Source organism: Cyrtonyx montezumae, unplaced genomic scaffold, assembly GCF_038088225.1.
Source record: "Cyrtonyx montezumae isolate F1298 unplaced genomic scaffold, pur_monq_1.0 scaffold_5, whole genome shotgun sequence".
In the NCBI taxonomy this organism is placed as follows: domain Eukaryota; kingdom Metazoa; phylum Chordata; class Aves; order Galliformes; family Odontophoridae; genus Cyrtonyx; species Cyrtonyx montezumae.
In genome coordinates this window covers 9485603-9506292 of record NW_027072056.1, presented here as the reverse complement: position 1 = coordinate 9506292, position 20690 = coordinate 9485603, and the positions used below count along the sequence as shown (strand labels likewise).

The 20690-nt window shown below is 38.2% G+C and overlaps 1 protein-coding gene across 1 annotated transcript in view; it reads right to left on the bottom strand.

Annotated features, from left to right (window-relative positions):
- The window catches only part of ZBTB38 (zinc finger and BTB domain containing 38), a 308794-nt gene that overhangs the window by 32415 nt on the left and 255689 nt on the right, over positions 1-20690 (bottom strand). The window lies entirely within an intron of this gene.

Genomic DNA, 20690 nt, shown 5'->3' with positions numbered 1-20690 from the left:
AGTTACTGAAATTTTATCCTGAAGTGCAATGTGACTTTTTTTCTCTTCACAGAATTCCATAGGATTATGGGATCCTTTTGTAGGAACAACAGTAGCTTTTATTTCTAAAAAATATTTATTTTTCACATAATTTTTATTTTTCACAAGTGTACATAACAGTTAAAAGCAAGCATACCCTAAAAGAGTACACATTCAAAGGCAAGTGAGCCCCAAATTTGATTTCCTTTATTTTTTTTAATTATTTAAAAACTGGTAATTCAATTTCTGATGTATATAATCAGCCAGCACAAATATAGATAGCACAGCTGAGGGTCCTGTTGTAGTGGAGAGACTAATTTGCACACAGATTAATAAGACTATAAAAATAAATATGAAAAAGTGCAATGAAAAATAATGTCAAATACTAGACAGGAGTTCATTTAAGGTACATTCACAAACATTAAGAGTTGTGGATGTAGCTTATGCTTGCATAACCATGAGCAAAAAAGAACTTACAAACGTGTAAGTGTGTGCTTTCAACCATAGGATGTTATTTTGCCAGGAAACATTGTCAGCACAAAGGACACAGACACCAAGTTAAAGAAATGAGTTTATCTGTACTCAATTTTAGAGCAGTAAAATAATAAGTGAAATGATACAGCAAGAATAAAACAAAAGGAGGCAATGCACCTAACCATTACTACATAAGATTAACTACAGTGATTAAGAAGGATGTGTCACCAATTGCCCTGGTGCTTTACCATCATCCAGATCTGCAGTCACTGCAGAGCCCTGGTTGCAGTGAGGTTGTGCAGAGCCTTTCCTGGCAACTGGGAGGTCCTAACACAATGCATTCATTTGTAGGTGAGGTCTCCAAAGCCGCTGCAAGGGGGTTCAGCTTTTATATAGTTGAATAAACAGAGTTACATAATTTAATGTGCAGAAGCATCTGTTTTCATCCTCATTTTGGATTCCATCCAAAGCCTGGTTAGGGCTCTAGGAGGAACCAAGGGAGTTTCTCTATCTATTTGGGTTTTAACCACATATTTCTCAACAAGGTCAGATGTCTGGTGCCATGGCCTTGCAACTTGCCCCTAAATAAAGAAAGATATTCTATCCACATCAAGCATAAGGGATCTTTATAGATTGGCATTAATATATACGTATATATTCATGTTAAAACAGCAAAATAGATAAATATTGTATTGCATGTTCAGTATAGTGTTTGGTTGTCAAGTTCATGTAGAGGTCAGCTTCAGTTCAAGGCCTGTTGTTCAGGCTTTAGTACCTCTATTGGTCCTTTCACCTATAAGTAAACCACAACCTTCATAACATCTCACCTGTAAAATATAATCTGAGACATTAGGCAAAAAGGCATCTCTTTTTGTGCCTCAGTTAACTTCTGCTCATTAGTCATGGCTAAGACTTGCATTCCTTTTAAAACGTGTCTAATTAGTTGCAAAAAAACCAGGAATTAAACATGGATCAAAAATTAAAATAGTGGCTGCACAAAGACAAAGAAACATACACGCTTAACCCATGGTTCCCCTGGCAGCCATGAAAATATATCCAATTCCCAACCTTTCCACGTCTGGATAGGTACGTGTGCTATCTTTGTCATTGCTTTTGTTATTTGTTTTACAGCTTTTCCACTGTCATCAATTTGTAGGTAGCAACTAGATTCATTTAATTTTCTGCAAGCTCCCCCTTCTTCTGTCAACAAAAACAAACAAAAAAAACCCCATGATGCTGAAAAACTGCATTTTTCATTTGATTGGTCAGCCAGAAGGTCAAAAGCCACAGACAAATGATTAGTTATTATTTCTAAGATAGTGTAGGACCTTCCAATTGCCAGGAAAAGTTTTACAAATCTTCATTGCAACTGCAGATCTGGATGATGGTAAAGCACTAGGACAGTTGGTGACACATACTTATTAATCACTGTAGTTAATCTTATGTAGTAATGGTGAGGTGCATTGCCTTCTTTTGTTTTATTCTTGCTGTATCATTTCACTTATTATTTTACTGCTCCAAAATTAAGTATAGATAAACTCGGTGTCTTTAACTTGGTGTCTGTGTCCTTTGTGCTGACACTGTCCATTGGCAAAACAAATGTCTAGATCATGGAAGTCTTTGTAAGACTTTAGCATATGTCAAAACAAAGCTGTCATCACTACCCATGCTTACTTGTGCAGGCTAGCATACATTATAGCCTACACTTCGTTAGCAATGTACACTTACCTTTTTTCACGGTGAAGACACTTTTCTGTCAACAGGTTAATCAGGGCACCACAGTAATTTCTCAGCAGTTGGAATCATTTGATACAAAAAGCCACTCTGTCTGCACCCAAAGAATTTATGTAAAAAAAAAAAATAAGACTTGCTAATTTTGAAGTATTTTAGAATTCAGCTGTAAAATTGACGCATTCACAAAATGATTGCAATTCACTAAAACTTTAATAAAACTTTGTTGTTCTAAATGTAATGAGTAAAGACCAAATAATGTATATCTTTATAAATATTGAAAGCAATTGGGATGCTACTGCAAGTTGCCTTTACATTTGGAAAGGCTGTGATCCCAACTCCTTTTACCTAAGTACAGTTGCCTGCAGCTGGATTCTCCTCTATCCTCTATAATCATCATTTTCTACAACCCAGTGAAAGAAAGCTTTCATTTATTTTAAAAGAAAATTCTATTTTGGTTCTCTTTTGACAGATCTGCAGCATTTTCATATGCCTTCTCATACTCAGTCTTCTGTTTGATCTTGGTTCATAGTGAGTTAAATAGATGCACAGTCGTAGTAACAAGAATCTGAAAGCTGTTAACCAGTTCAGCTTCTTTTAAGTTCCAGCCAATGTTATGGTAACACTTAGTGCAGCAATATCTGAGGCTTTCTCACTTGTTGTTCAGTGCTGGCATGACTTTATTTTTTTAGGTGGAAGAGCTAGAGTTTGACACCTGGGTCAGTAACCTAACTCAGTAAACTGAATAGCTGCTACATCATTATTGGGGTGTGCTCAGTAAATGAGTTAAGTCTTTGCCTAGTGGTTTGCAGGTCTTTGTTTTGCAGACCGTAAACCACAAAGCTCAAAACAAAAAAAGGCTGGTAAATTTAAAACAGTGTTATCAGGATGTCTTCCAACAGCTATTATAAAAAGTAGTAGAAGATTGAAACTCATTTGTAGTCCAAGAATAATGATAGTTTTTGTGACCTTTTTATTTGAGCTGTTTAAATGGACAGCATGTTTTCCTTTTCTGGAGAAAAAGCATAATGACAACGACGAATGTAAGAACTAAAATTAAAACAACTGCAGCTATTCTGGCAAAAGTTTCCAGCACAGTTGGGCAAGAAGGTTCTTTTTTGATTATGTCTTCTCTCTTTCTTGTATGCCTTCTCTTAGTAACAGACAAATAGCTTTAAGCTTTGTAATAACAGTCACAAGTGATGCCATAGTAGTGCTTCACTGAGTAAGTGATGAATATTGCAAGGGACTGCACACATCAAGACATTGGTTAAGTACCATCAAAGGCAAAGTTCTCTTCCCACTTGCTCCCTGTACCCTAAAGATCTTCTAAACTACAAATCATGGAGTTCTCATTCAAGCATACTGTGTAACAGGTGGCACCAGTCACAGGCATGGATCAGCAGAGTTGGTGGCACATGAAAAAATATGGAATGACTTTCTTCATTTTAGAATGTTTTCAGACTTTTTTTTTTTGTATTAGCAACATACCTGAAATAACAAAAACGAAGTCAACTGTGTGAAGGGATGATTTTACTACACTTTCGAGATGTGGTACCATGGAGTATTTTCCTTCTGATGAATTACTGAGCACACTCATGATTTTTAAAGCCACCTCCCAGGCCCTATGAAAGAAAACAAAACAAAGATACCATACTTTATGCAGTGAGCTTGATGCTATTTCCCCCCCTAACCACAAGCACATTTAACAGTTACTCACAAAAAGAGGTCTTTAGCTGCACATTTGTTATCTGATTTTACTGTAACATTTAAAGTTTTTGTATTGGTTCTCATGGTTAGAAGAATATTGTATCAGAACCTGTTAAATATATTCTCCTCCCATTCTCCCATTTTTTCCCCCAGCTTTTATTGTTGAGCACAGTATCATATAGTATGGAAGAACTTTTTTAGTCAGCTGTCCTGGCTGTGTCCCTCGGAGCCTCACTGATGAGGGAGCATGAGAATCAGAAAAGACTTTGACACTGTGTAAGCTCTATTCAGCAGTAACTACAGCTCCTTTGTTGCCATCATTGTTTTGGTCACAAATCCAAAGTACACCACCTTACGAACTCCTATGACAAAAATAACATCTATCCCAGTCAAAACCAGTACTACAGTGAAATAAGCCTCCAATAAAGTAACCCAAATAGCTAAAATATTTTGGCCTCCAAAACCATGAACTCTTTCACAAGTACTACATTTGCTAGATAAATAAGGTATATTCATGATGGCATGTATCTAGCACTAAGTATGACATAAGCTACTCTGAATGTTTGCTTTAAAACATCCAAGTAGTTAATAATTCTGAATAATGTTTATGATTATCTTTTTTTTTTTGTCAGCAGATCAGCAGGGTACGATTTTTCATTTAAAGACAATTTGGCTTTGCCAATTAGGGTTAGGGTCACAAACTGGACGTTGTTTTTTTCTCATCAATGTAAAAAAAAAACAAATGCATTGGAAAAATACAAATGTTATGTGTACTAAGTCTTTGACACTATTCTGCTGTAAGCATCTGCTCTCTGTTGATCATTAGCTGTCTCAGGGTCCTGTATTTCTGCTATTTTCAGTGCCTCCTGCAGTATTTTCTTGTTTTTATTTAAATGCAGGTCCTGAAGTGTTTTAATTTACAAGCCTGGATTTCCTAATCTGCAGTTAATTTTGTGCTTGATTTTCAGACATCTTCGGCGGATGCTCCTTGTATTTACTCATGACTGAGAATGCTGAGTTTAATACTTGAGAATATAAGACAAACCAACCAAAAAGCATATTTCAGAAGCATTAGTTTTTCCCATGAGAACACCAGTTAAGATAGAACGTCAGTATACAAATACATTCTAAGCATTTCTAAGGCAGTAAGATAACCTGAGCGCCTCTTTTCTTAAGTCAGACAATAAGGGTGACACATGCTTTCATTTTGTTCATAGCTTGTTGCTGCTGAAGTGTTAGCCATAGTATACCACAAATATGTTTCCTGGCTAGCACGGCTGCTTCTGAGAACACAGTGGCCTAATTTTTATTACATCTGAAGACAGATTGTTGTCCTTTGTAAGATAACAGTAAACTCTAAACAAAGGTACTGGGTACAATTTCTAAGTTGACAAAACTGTGTAGATAGATCCATCTTCCATTTATTATGTAAAGGAATGATCTCATTGGAAGTATAGACTAAGTATGCAGAAAATTTCTATTGCTTTTGCTATAATAGGCAGAATAGACTGTAAAATTAAACCACTGTTTCCTGTGGTTGTCAGAGGCACTAGAAAGTCAACTTTATACTCATAAATAACTATATATATGCTTTGCTTAGTCATTTGTTCATCAGTTGGTCCTCACCTATGTATAGGCAAAATGAAACAGTAGTTTAAGTTTCTGATCTGCAGTTTATATTTGTAGGCTCATTTAGATGAGTATGCAGGCATATTGTAAAATTTCAGTTTATGAATTTTCACAGCTCTTGTAATAGAACCGCAGACGCTGTTCATGTTGGCCTCTTCCTCCAACACACTCAAGCACATATATAAGTCCACTGCAGGCAGCAATTATACATAGTCTTCAGTAATACTATCTGGCACTTAGTGGGAACTTCACTTCTGTGCTTAGGTATAAGATAACTACTAGGAGGTACAATGCAGAAACAGAAGGATCATTGATCAGAGTCACTCCCTAGGATCAAGTGGTGCTGGTTGGCAGTAGGCTCAGCACAAGTCAGTGTATCCTGGCAGCCAAGAGGGCAAATCACATTTTGAGGTACACTGAACACAGCACAGCCAGCTGGTCAAAAGTTTTAAGCCACCTTTGAGCTGTCCTCATTTGGTAGACTCACAAAATGCAACTCGCGTAATACCCAAAAGCAATGTTGGTATCATCCCAGCAGACACCAAGAGACAGATTACTCTAATTTAGCACTTTAACTAACATCTTAAAATTGTTAAGAAGGAATCTGATAGAAAGCAAAACCCATTCCTGCATGAGCAGTGTTTGTACATGAAGCTAAACTTCATAAGCATCTCAGATTTCATTTGGAGTTTTTCATCTGACTATTAATAGAAGTAAATATGTGTACATATATGCTCACACATATATATGTATATTCAAATACAATACAATTGCAAATACATATACATGCATACTTCCTGCTAAAGTAATGGCTGTCCTCCACTGATGCAAAAGGGGTTACTGATAGTTGCAATGGGACAGAACTCGGTTGAGATGAAATTTTAAGAATCCACACTTAATAGTTTCAAGTTTTATGTCCCAGTTTAGCTTGGACTTATGAGAAAAAAGTTTCCTAACTAAAGGTAAAATTTAATAAGATAAGTCACATTCAAAAGTATCTTGATTTTGAACAAATAATCCATTTCAAAATTTATGAATATCATTTGGAGAAGTTTCACAATTAAAAAAAAAAAAAAGCATAGGAACTCAGTGAATTGAAATTGTGAGAATGAAAAACTATTTTGTAGTAGGAAAATATGCTAAGTATTAACCTACTAGGGCAATATTTAAAATTTAATATATAATCAAGTCTTGGGGAGAAAACTCATTCAAAAATTCAAGAAGTAATTTTCAAATACATCCTGCAGCACTAAATTGTAAAAGAACATTTTTCATGAAGTTTTTCTTACTACTAAGAAGAACAAACTGGTATGTTCTTACTCTTTTGAAGTAGTAGGTTAATGGCTATTTTTGATCTGGCAGTGACACACAAACTGTAGTCTTAAATTCATCTCTGCATTTGTAAGTTTCATTTAGAGGCTTTTATTTGAAGTATATGATTTAGTTCTTTTTTTTTTTGGGGGGGGGGGTGTTAAAGGAGTAATATCCATTTCAACAGCACAATCACTCTGATCTGATAATTACAGAAATATGATATAATTTGATTGCACTTCAAGAAAAATTACCCTACCTTGTATTTTTTCCTCTGTTGAAACCGGAGTAGTTTATACTTATGTTTCTGTCCTTCTGTTAAGATACTGCTCACTGTAAGAGAAGAAGCAAAAGAAATTAAAGAGAAGCTAAAATAAAGAAGTTACTTAAAAAAAAATGCCTAGCATATATATTTACATATTTAGAATGCAGCCCCTTGTTTAGGCCTTCACAGTGTTTTTACAAAACCCAGATTAAATCAGAACAATAATAGCAATAAACATCCAAATATTTTTATTAATCTGATAACCTCCCAGCAATCATAGGTTACTGTACTTGTCTGAAATCTTATAGAAAAAGTAACAAAACTCTTAAGTTTTTACTTAAAATGTAATGCTCTTGATTATTGTATTGAGAATCCCTGCTAGTAGCCAAGGCACATTATACAAAATTGTGCTGCTCTGATACTCTTGCACTGAAAAGAGAACACAAACATTCATTGTCCAATTTTTTAATTAATATTTGGGAATTAAATTATAAGTATCTCAATATTTTTGTCTTCTCAGTATGTTTTCTTTGATTCTTGCCTGGGAATTTCATAAAAATCCTTGGTCTACCAAGCAGAGTACAAAAAAAGTATTTTTTTCTCTCAGAATTTTTTATGCCATGAATCTTACAAACTATTTACCTGTCCCTAGCTTAACTAGCTCAACAAAACTTTCTCAAAATTTTCTTAGAAAAGAACAAAAATGTTTAGAAATAAATCATCTTTCATAACACAGTATCAAGTAATATGAGAAAGAATAGGGAAAAGAGTACGCAGTGGGAAAGAGGCTGTCTGATTTCTACAGCATTCTATATGTATAGATAAGCAAGATGGAAGATGTGATTGAGGGAGCACACCTCTGGAATCAGCACTATCCATTCTTATTAGTCAGCTCTTTGTATCATATCTATGGTTGGTTCTTTGGTGTTTTTATGGAGTAATATAGCTTTCAGGATTTTTTCCACAGCAGAACACCTTCTAAGTTATGTAGAAAGAAAGACATACAAAAAACAAGAAAACTGAAGATTAACTCACCTTTAATGAAAAATTCCACCCTAGGATTCACATCATTATTTTCTAGAATTTCAAATCCATACAAGGAATTTTGAATATGGAAGAAAAATATAAATGGCCTGGAAAATGTATGTGAATCAACCTTAAAATCTCTACAGTTCTGACAAATTTTGTGTCGGGTCTACATCATTTGTGACAATGAAGTAGATGTCTATGAAAGTCTGAAAAGTTAGCTGAAGCATGCCTTGCTTTGTTCATGTTCACAGAAGACAGCACTGCACAAGGTACATGTAAAACATGCCTACCATCTTCTCTGACTTGCCCTAGAAAGCTCCTCCTTTGCACTAGCCGCCAGAAATTTGCAAACAAAATTTTCCTTTTGCTGGTTCCTCTTCCTGAGCATATCCTGTGGCTATCTGCACGCTCAACATAAGCTGAATCTGACCTGTATCACTACAAAACAATGCATATTGCTGACAGTTCTCATACTGCACTTGTGGCCTGGAATTGTCTGCACCATGCTTCCAGCCAGACACCAGAGCTGTAGTCAGGTTTGGGTTTTCTTTATTATTGAATTAGGGAAATGAAATTATTTTGATTGACGGAACAGATTTCCAGTTCTAAACGTATCTCAGAAACAAGTTTATTACTATTTTTGAGAAGAAAAAAAAAAAAGATGGAATCTGCTGCTTATTACCAAGAGTTGGGTTCAGAATTGTTAGTACTCCCAAGTCCATAAGGTAAGGGCATCGAGGATGGGGGTCCTGTGTCGTGCTCTTGTTGAAGCATCGGGACGCCTGCTATGAGTGGCAGTAACGACTACAACACTGGTGAGACACCATGAAGCTGCCTTTCGGCATGATCCTACAAGCAGCTGCTACGGGCATTAAAATGAGTAATAGGAAGAAACAACACGCGAGTTAAGATGGGCACACGCTGAGGCAGCAAGCGGGCCGTTTCAAAGCAGTGTGTTTGGTATGCAATTGAGGTTTTGCTTGGTGCTCTGCAAACTCAGGAAGTGCAATTTGCACCTCCTTGTGCCAGAATCTGAATGAGTCAGATCCTTAAAGTCAGTTTAGCTTTCCTTTAGTCTCCTCATTGTTCTGACTAATGTGATGTTATCAGAGCCAGCTAACTATGGTAGAAAACGGCTGCACGCACCGCATAGCCTCGGGGCTACAGCACAGCCGGGCTGGTGTCACGGCCTCAACGCCCACAGGTTGCCGCGGAGCAGCTGCAGGCCACTCCAGCTAACTGCGAGCGAGGGAGATACTAACTGCAATAAAAAAAGCACGCAGTGAAAAATGTGAACCCGTTACTGCTATCAGAAATCATTAGCTCCTCAATTTTTTGGCGTTAAATTTGATAAATCTTAAAGAGGACAGAAGTTCAGAAAGAACTACACGTGTACTGAAAAGCTACTAACTCCCCAAAACAAGAGACCTGAAAATGATGGGAACATAACACGCAGGCCTAGCTTTCCACACATAACAAAGAAACAAACAAAAATATCCAGAAAAATACTCTGCATCATTACAGCCCCAGGTGTGTACAGGCATCAAGCATTAACTGGTCGTGAACTGTAGGAGAGCCAGTAACAAAACGTCTGTCTTCACCATGAAAGTCTCTGAGGACTTACTGGATGTTTTCATCCTGAGCATATACAAAAGTCCAGGTTTCTTTCCAATTTATCCTATTGTTTACCATAAATAAAGCATTTCATAAAGTATTTTCTGTCGATGGGTAGGAGATTTGTTTTTGTTTCTAAGTGAACTTCAGTAAGTGGTAAATGAAACCAAGGACAAAATTAGTTAAAATAATTTAATGTTTGAAAGATTTAGTAGCTGTTCACTTCCATTGTGCTCTCCCACAGAAAGCACAACTTGGCAATCAGCTGATGAATCTTCTTATTGATCTTTTGTAAGGCAAAACCCTGGACTGACAAATGATATGGTGAGAACAGATATCTGAACTCCGGAGAGCTTCTGGCAGAATCAGGCCAAGAGGCTCAATTCTAACTCTACAAACAGTAGTGAAGCTATGCAGTTGGCTACAGAAAGAGTAAGATTAGATTTGGTTCTGTACTGTGGCTGTAAAAAAGACTCAATTATTTAGTAATTTAGTACTTGTACTAGTTAAACCACAACTTTTTTTTTTTTTTTTTTTTTAAAGTGAGGATAAGGTCAATGGTGAGACCCAGAAGCTCTCCCATGTCTCCAGAAGAACTGCAGGGAGCAAGATTAGGGCCATTTAATTTTGGCATAAAAGTCAGAGATACAGTGCAGGTGACAGAGAGGAACCTACAGCTCTACCAGCTGCCAGGTGTATTTCGGTGGGCACTGACACCATGGGCAGTTTGGTGAGGCTGATGTGAAGCACTGGAGGTTCCGAGGCTCACTGCTCGCCGCTTGTACACCGCCGCAGAGGCCCTGGATTATCATGTTACCTGCCTATCAAGCACCGCCCGCTCTTTGGGTCAAAAAGTCACAAAATGGGGTCAGAGAACTAGCTCATTATTTCCAGTCGTCTCAGCCGTCTGTTCTGAGCGAGCCTATTGCCTCCTCTGTGACGTAAATTGCATTGTTTGTGGAACAATATGTTCATAATGATCTGCGAAGCACTATGAGTTGTGTCTGCAGAAGATGCTCAGTAAGCGTTAGCGGCTGTTCTTCAGTGCAACAAACTCGTAAAGAATTCCAAGGACGAACTATTTGCTACAATGGCCTTCATTAAAATACATACGAAATATCAGTAGTAACATTTATATAGAATGAAAAATCCTATTTGATAGTTTGCCACTTCTGAAGTAGCACCAATTTCAGAGGGGTTTTAAACAAAAGAGGCATCAAAGAACTGGGAATCGTTGCTAAATAATTCAGCGAACTGTTCCGCTGTGTGCCCGCCGCAGCGCGGGTGCAGCCCGGCCCGCCCGCCTCAGCCGCCGCCATGTCGCGGCCGTGAGGGCGCAGCAGCTCCCGCTGTGGTGAGCGGAGGCTGCGGGCTGAGCTCACGCCCGTTTCGCTGCACTGAACGTCTGATTTGTGGGCGTGAAAATGTGTCGGCTGTTCCTTCCAGACAGCCTCAGTGATGCTAATTCGAGATTCTCCTTACGTTTCTGTTGCCTTCCTGTTAAGAAATAAATGGTAAATACAAACTCAGGGAGCTGTCAGATCACAAATGAGACGAGCTTCTTAAAGCAAGTCTCCAGAAGTGGGGATGTGCTGCCTAAGCCTGAAAGAAAGTCAGTGTAACTCAAAGTTAGGAACACGGGAATTTGGTGAAAAACCTTTACAGCTCATGAACAAAAAGTGGCTGGAGCAGAAGAATGTCAGTGCTCCTAAAATGAAGATGAGAAAGGTTAACAATAATTTCCTTTCTTGGCAGCTAAATAAGCTGTATTAAAATTGTATTTGTGCTCGGTATTAAATAGAACCCCCAAACTGATCAATGGTTTAAGTTAGGAAATACTGCTTCTCCAAGAGAGGGGTCAGGCACTGAAACAGGCTGCCCAGGGAGGTGATGGAGTCACTGTCCACAGAGCTGTTCAAGAAACATTTAGATGTTGTACAAGGAACGTGGTTTATGGGAAATATTGGTGATAGGTAGACAGTTGAACTAGAAGATCTTAGAGGTCTTTTCCAACGTTGATAACTCTATGTCTCTCTGGGATGCTTCTCATCAGGACCCACAGACACATGGATGTTCAGGTTCCTCAGGCATTTGCGAACCTGATCTTTGCTTACAGGAGAGGCAACGCTCCTCCAGTTCCCACCTTCAGAACCATCTGCTTGGGGGCTGTGTATAGAACAGTCTTTAGTGAAGACTGAGGCAAAAAAGTTGTTGAATCCCTCAGCCTTCTCCTTGTTTGTTGTTACTAGCCTGCCTATATTGCTCTCTGGGGAAGGTACTCTCTCTTGGACTTTCCTTTTCTGGTTGATGGTCCTATAGAAACCTTTCTTATTCTTCACTGCAGACTCTTGTTTATCACTGACAAAAATGCATGGCAAATGCTGGTGACGGTGTTGAAAAACTGTTTTGGAGTTGAGAATTTCCTCTATCAAATAGTATTATTGTGCTTTTTGTTTCTGATTTAGTTTCCATGGAAATAAATAAAAATGGTTTCCACGCAACCTATGTGTCTTACCACATTGTTTTCACCGTGCTCTTCAAAGCAGAGAAGGCAAAGTTCCTGTGCTGCTTGTGGCGGTTACAACTTAAGTGACTCGTTGCATCACAGAGCTTTGTCTCCTCGGGCCACCCCTCATGGAAGAAAATGAAAGCTTTTCCTCCTTGGTGAGAGATCCACTTTCTATGGGTACTTGAGTGAGACACTGGCGACCCAGAACTGTCACCCAGCTGCTGTTAAGTAGCTTTGTTACTCTTTCATGTGGCAAGAACAAGAAACACACAAACCAAAATTAACATGAATTAAAAGTGCTGACAGTGACATACTTGGTACAAAGCAGAGATGTGTAGGTGCAGAAAGCCCCTCTCCCTGCGAGCTGCATGTAGGCTGTGACGTTAACTACATGCAGATTTACCATCAGATTCCCTTGGACTGGCATCTGCTGCACCCACCTAGGTGAAGTTTTGCATGGCAAGAAGGAAGGGAAAGAAAAATATTCATTAAGAAAGTGAGATAATAAAACCACAAAAGAGAAAAATCATGCTTCAAAAGAGTTCAGGAGCAAAATAAGAGAAGCTTTGCACTGAAAACTGTAATCTAGTCAAGAAACAATGGTCTGATTATTCTGGAAACTAGAAGTGAAGTAATTTTAGGCACATTTTGGGAACTTTAGTCAGTAATATATAGAATTTTCTACTCCCCTAGCTATTGACTTAGCCCTGTGATTCATTACATGAGCAGTTTGCACTTACATGCAGTTTGCTGGGCAGATGTTTATGGTGTTCTTTAAAAATGTGCTTATTTGGAGTCTGAAAGAAATCAGTAGATTGGAACATCTAATTTTGAAAACAACATGTACAAATTGCTTCCAAGCACTCTGGCAGTCTCCTTAAGATGAACATGGGAAAAAGTGCAAACATTTGGATTAAAACGAAGTTTCTCATTTGTGCATGTGCTTTTTGTGTCTAGGATCAAACTGACAAATGCCAACATGCAAGCTGCACCTATGTTCAACATTAAGCATGCTGTATATTACTTCTGTGATTTGGACTTCTTTTCAGTATCAGCTGCTGGGCCTTTTTTGTTATTTAAAAATGTGTCTAAATATCTAATTCATGTTATTTAGGATCACATTAAAAACAGTGCACTTGCAGGAAAAAAAGACATTAATATACTATTACAATAATATTCATATAAAATTTGTGCCATACAGTGAACAAATTGTCATATATCCTTGTTGAGAAAAGGTTTCAGGCTCTGATGGCGTTACCTGATGGTTAACAGATGCAAAGGAAAAGCAGCGATGTTACTATCTTCCACTAGAGGGCGAGAGAGCATCTTTGGTTGCTAGGCAGATTCTGGAAAAAAAAATTCTACATCATTAAAGTAATAAGGTCAAATTTGGAAAACAGAAGAACAATTTAATCCATCATATTACCAAAAGCGATGTAATTTCTAAAATATTAAGGCCCTGACGTCTAACATATAATTGCTGTTAGGTTACTTTCTGCAATCATTAGAACTGAACAATGAACACAGATAATTTTATATGCACGGACAACCATGTTTCAGTTATTTTTTTCCTTCTGTTCACTACACAATGCTGAATTCTTCAGACAAGGATATTAACAGATCAATTAAAAAAATCTTTAGAAAACCCCATAAATATAACAGAAATGGTAATATTGAAATCAGCCAGTAACATTACAATGAAAGAAAATGACCTATTTTATACTTTTTGTCCAATATTGAATGGAACTGTTGTTACCGGTTCTTACGGCTTTCACTGCTTGTTTAGAAATCAAAGCATGAATTCAGGTCTGAAATAAAAAAAGTCACTCTGTATCTCAAAAGCTGGGAAAGGTCTTATTCCTTTAATGACAGTTCAAGAGTAGCCACTTAGAATTCATGAATGATTGCATTCCGTATAAAAATCCAGACCATGATATTCACAGTAGTGACTATCACTTTTAATCTTATGGATTCTTGATCCTTGCGGTTCACATTTTGTCATATGCTAACAACACAAGCAATAGCAATGTGCACCCCACACAGCATGTGGGATCTGCTCCAGCTCACTGTCCAGCTTTAATGCTGAACAACATCAACTTTTGATGCGTGTGGTTTCTTTTGGAAGGTGAACACAGCACACCTAATATCTGTGGGACTGCCATAGAAGCCGATAATCAAAAGCTGAATGGTACTGGGAAAAGGGTAAGAAGAAATGTTTTGAGAGGTGTTCATGTGTAGATTTGCATAGCGATAATTTAGCACAGCAAGTATAATTGACTTTGAAATTTGCAAATTTTTCTTTGCATACTGAGAAATGGACATACTAAGATAAATGGCTGTTTATTGTAATGAGTTTCTGTTTACTGCTCATGAACTAAAACCCAACAGGTAAACAAGTCATGCCTTATTATAGGTTTCATTTTTAATTTTATGAAATTCTAACACATAAATCAATGTTTCTGTTCTGCACTCCTTAAATTCCTAAGGCAGTTTAGTAAAGATTGAAAAATGGTGGTGCAAGGATTACATTTCTTTCCCATCTCTGTTGAGTGTGCTGCAGGATCTCTGTTTTTTTGGGGGGCTTTTTTTTGCCCTCATGCTCCAGCCCTCCAAACCAGCACATGCAGCTTCAGGGACTGCAGTAGCAGCGAAGTCCAGGAGCAGCAAGAAAACCCTTGGCAGTTTCTGTTAGCCCCAAAATGTCTGTCTGAATTTCTGATGAGGGTGATCTTAGCACATTTGACCCACAAATGTGATTCAGCTGCAAACTGAGTGAGTTACCTACTCTAACTTGGCTAAAATATTGACAGCACTCATTTCTGTGCAGGACAGTGTAGGCATCTCCTCTTGCTCTGTCTGTGACCACAGTACTTTCTCTTTTCTCATGTGTCATAATATTATTGTAGTTATTGTGTCAAAAATAAAAACAAAAATAAAAACTTACTGAAAAGATATTGATAGATTACTTTGTATACATCAAATTATTAAAAATCCGATGTTAGAATTTCATAAAAGCTATGGTATTTCATGAACTGTTTATTAAAAGAATAAATTAAAAAGCCATGCTTCGGCAGGGGTGCTAGAGGGAATAGAAAGAAAAGTAGAAATTGCACAACTCAAACTTGTCTCAGAACAACCCAAGCACATATACTGTATTACATACTATTTTCAGACTGTTTACAGATCAGGAGATTCTTTTGACTTCAGAGTGCGTCAGGATAAGGAAAATGCAACCTTGGTGATTTATGATTGAACCTAGCAGTTTATTTACAACTCTGTGCTTAAACTGCAGTGAGAACAAATTTATCAGTTTAGACAAGACACGAGGAAAACACTGACTTCAGTACTATATTTCTATACTGAAAATATAGAAAGCTACTGCACAGAGATGAATTCTGTGATTTGAGTCAGAGTGTAGGACTAATCCCTGGTATCACTGAAATCAATCATGTATATAAATTGCTTGAAGCTAGCTTGATGCTGCTGGAGCTTGCAGTTAATTTGGTGCATCTAGTGCAGCCCATAGCTAAATCATACAGTTCTCAGTGAATGCTATGAGATTTCTCACCACATACATGTTTGACCCAGAGGAGGAAGCAACCACAGCACAACTATGAGTCACACCACGGGGCCTTTTTGTTCTTTCTGCTATTACGATACTTGTGATGTTTAATGAACTGCAGCCACTCCCTTGTGCTCATGTTTTAAACCAGAAAAGCCAGATACCTCCATGTGTGAAGCATGTTAGTATTACAACAGCAGTTAGGACTAACAGGATTTTTTTTTTATAAGATAGTTTATTTTTCCTGCTCAAATTGCAACTTGAATTGATAATTTTTGAAGCTGAAATTAATTAACACTGCACAAAAAGAAATGTAAACCCAACTCTGCGAAGGACTCCGACAGAGCAAGGAAGAATTCTGAACACTCACTGTGCTTCACTGCATGAGTGTGTAATAGATGCACATAATACACATTGATTAACCTGTTAGAACTTTTTCTGTCAGCAGAGTATGTATAATACTATTTTCCAGTAAAAAAAAAGACGTTTGTATCTTCTTGGACAAGCAGAAAAGTTATCTTTTTATGTAGCAGTCTTATTGTGGGGCTGTGTCAAAGTACATCTATGGAACTCTCTGAACTGGGTTAGAGTTCATCTCAGAAGCAGAAGCCACCAAGCTTGCACTTACATTCTTCTCCAGCTATGTGTCCTTGTTCCCATTCCTTTTCTCCCTTCATTCTTGCTGCTCTCCCCCAGCTGTAGCAGGAGGAACCTGGCACCAACTCACTGATTTTGGAACAGCAATATACAGTTCTGCTGAGGGCATTTTTAATGTGAATCTTGGCAAAGCACTGATAAAATAACTATGCCATTTGAAATAGCCATCATGCTGTTGTCCAGGAAGCTTTCCCCCAAATATCTCACAGGATACACATAAGAGCATTTTGGACATGGCTTCCCTGAAGGATCTAAGGAAATTGGACAGAAACCCCTCTGTTCTCTCCCATATTTGTAGCTGCTGTAATACATCAGCTCTTGGAGACAGAAGAAAGAAAAAAGACAAACAGATATTGTCCAAATCTCCATGCCAGCAATGATAAAATGTTGCCTATTCTTTTGCTTCTGACTTTCATTCCCATGGTCTATCCTCAGAGCTCAGTGAACTCCAGCAAGCAAGCAAACGAGATAGTTGCAGTGTGCCCATTGGGTTAAGACTCTGCAGCTGTCATGTGAGGAGGTGGGTAAAAGGCTGAAAGAGTTTGTACTTACTTGACATATTCTTTGAGGATGTTGCCTTGTGGTAAATCCCCCAAGGACAGCCAGGATACTCTTCAGAAAGGAAGTGGGAAAAAGCAAGAAAATATACATATTTGGTATTTTTCTTTGTCTGGTTGGAGTCACCAAAATGAAGAGGAGCCACAGCTTTTGGGGCATCAAAAGGAAGTTGCACTACTATGCCATGTGAAAATATTAACTTCGGCTTGTTTTTCTCTTCTTCTTTTCCCCCCTTCTTTCCCATTCTCTTTCCCTCTTTTCCCTATTTCATTTCCCTTCCATTTTCTTTTTTTTCCTTCTTTTCCCCTTCATTATTTCCATTGTTTCTTCTTTTCCTTTCCCTTTTTCATTTTCTTTTTCCTATTCATTATTTTTTCTTTTTCTTTACCTTTCCATTTCATTTTTGTTTTTCTATTTCTTTTCTGTTCTTTAACAGGATGAACATGACATGCCCTTCAAAATACAGATAAACTCTGTAACTCTGAGAGGCTACTGAAAGGAAGATAAAATATCCTAAAGAAACAATGAAACTAAGAGCAAGATGCCTTTTCTGCGACTTGATACTGTAGTAACCAAATTGTTATCTCAAATATTTATTTCCTTATTAATCACTGCGGTACTACATTGCATGGAAAATAGAGTGGGTTCTTAATGAGAGCTTTAGGGAAGAGAGTAATGAGCACTGCAGCAATAATATATGATAAATGCTGGGAATCATCAGCACTTGATACTTTCATCAATACACATTTTCAGAGGGCTGAACCGTCTCTAAGCTGCTATTTTCAGCAATGGGGATTAAGTAAAGTGGTAAAAGCATAGAGTGAGAAAAAAACTGAGGCATATTGTCTGGGTGAATGAACTGCTAGGTGGGTTGAAAATCTGATGAATTGCTGGGTTTCAAGGATAGTAACGAGGTGATACCTAGTAGCTGGCCAGCAGCAAGCAGAATACCCTGGGTCAGTAGTGAGGCCACTATTGCTCAATAGCGTCTTTGTGATTTTCATCCTGACACGGGATGTGCCTGCATCAGATTTTCAGACAGTACTAAACTAGAATGGATGGTTCTCAAACCCCATAGTGGAGCTTCAGTTGAGAGTACTTTGGGAAACTTAATTGAGTGAACAGCAATCTAATGAAGTTTAAGAAGGATTGAAAATGTGCGCATATAGGGTTGAGTAGTGTCAGGCACCCATACAGGCTGCCTGAGCAGCAGCCCCACAGAGAAGGATGTGGCTGTCACACAGTGGACACTAAGCTGAATATGAGCCAGCAGTGTTTCTGTTGTGAATAAAGTGACAGTACACTGGCCTATATTAGGAAACGAGCAAAGACAGCAGACTTCAGAGCTGATAAGTTAAAATTTTGTTCTGTTTGAGCTCCCTAGTCCAAGAAGAATGTTGAAAAACAGGAGGTCATGCAGAAGGCAAGCAAGATGGCAAGGGGATACAGCATATGACTTGTGAGGAGAAGCAGAAGAAGAGCAGATCTGATAACAATCTGCAACTGCATTAAAGAGAGTGACAAAGATCATAGAGCTGAATGCTTCTCAGTATGGCAAATGGCAAAACAAGGAGCAAAGGCCACAAGATAAGTCACTGGAGTTGTGACTGGTTGCACATGATTTTGCATGTGTGGAGTTACACACAAAAGCTGCAGAGCCTCTATCCTTGAAGACCTTCAAGGGTGGGATAAATAAGCCGTGACTGACCTGAAATACAAGTCACAATCTTCCTTCAATTAGAAGGTTGGACTGAATGGACCCTAGAAGTTCTGCAATCATGAAAGTCATGGAGCTCCTCAGACAGCAAGCAAAACTGAGTTACTGGTTCCTCCTTCTGCCCTTCTCCCTCTCGCCCTCTCTCTCTTCCTCTCTGCCTTTAAGTTCTGTTGCAATGTTCAATTACCATCAAGTTAAAGAGTCTAGTAAAAAGTCTTTCCTTTCCAGTTTCTGTTATTATGCTTGCCATCCAACCAGTATATACAATTAAGATTTAAGATTTGTAATGCAGCAGGGGCTGTCAGACTCTTTGCTCCTGATTTTACTCAATTAGGCACTTTATGCGTCTTGGCTAAAAACTGCATGCTTTTTTTTTTTTTTTCTGAAACCATAGCATTGTCCCTCTCATTCTTACAAAATACTTTTTTTTCCTTACAAAACATTGTTTGTATTTTCCCTGATAAACCTGTACAATTTAATCGTTAAAACTCATATAAATCAATACATACTCATCTTTTCAAGAGATGGCATAAATCCAAGATTTTGAGTCCCAAACCACAATGACTTACGAACCAGAACTGCTGAAGCAGTATGACACAGCTAAGTGAATTCTCTATCAGCTCAAACCTTACAGACAGAATCTGTTAGCACGGGGACTTAAGCAAGCAGATGGCATCTCAAGTACTAGGGGGAACATGGGTTAACAGCCAAAGAAATGTATTTTTAATATTTTGTGATGAGTCATCCAAATACTCCGGTAAATCTGTTTCTGTGGTGGACTTAATAATGTATGTTAGCATGTCAGCTGATTCACGAACCAGAAGTACGTGTCACATCAGGTAGCAACGCTAGCCAACAAGCAGCAAATTCATACATCAAGCCCTTAGCACAAAACCTTTTAAGAAACCAGGCTCCAGCTAAAAAGCTGATGCCAGAGTTAAAGCCTGGGATAGGAATGCCCACACATGATTTAAGGTACTGCAGAACAGTAACTGGGAACGTGTACAGTTCAGAACGACACATGCATTTGCAATGGAATATCGTAATCTTTTCAAATGGGATATCTCATTTTGTTTACAAAGGAGAGAGAAATGAACCCAAGCACAATTCTTGGACACTAATCTAGTTGCTGATTCTAGAAAACCATTACCTTTTTAAGATTGTAGTGCAAAGTAGTATCAGATTTATGTGAAAACTGAAGCCATAGCACATGATCTTCCACATGCTTTAACTGAAAACAGATAAAAGTGTTTCTTAAAGGTATATTTGATGGACTATATGTATATATACACACTGGATCAGACTTTGAATTTGTATGAAAAAAAAAGCTTGTGATCTGCATGTGTAATGGCACACACCAAAGACTGGGGTTAAATAAAAATACAGAAAAGATAGAACACCAAATCAGTATTTTTAACCCGTTCAAAATAAGGCTCTTTAACATATTCTGAACCACCACAAAGATAAAACATTATTACTGTTGTTCTGTTGTCTGTTCTCTCAAACCTACCCTTACTGCCTTCAGCTATGCTATTCAGCACACCTCTGTTGTACGCAGCTCCACAGCGATGGAAGTGTTGCACAATGGCACATGATCTCTTCAATCTGAGCCAACTCACTGCAAATAGAGCAATGTGCTGCAGAATGTGCACCTCATTAATGCCTCTGACCACTCAGAAAGATAGAAATGAGATCCAGGTACTGCTTTGCATGAATTCATTTCTGCAACTCAGGCAGGAGAGCGGGAAAAGTTTCTACACCACAGGGTGGTGGGCATGGAATGGGCTCCCCGGGGTCATGGCACAGAGCTGCTGGCATTCAAGATCTGGACAATGCTCTCAGTCATATGGTCTGATTTTTGGATGGTCCCGTATGGAGCCACTGGTTGGACTTAACGATCCTTATG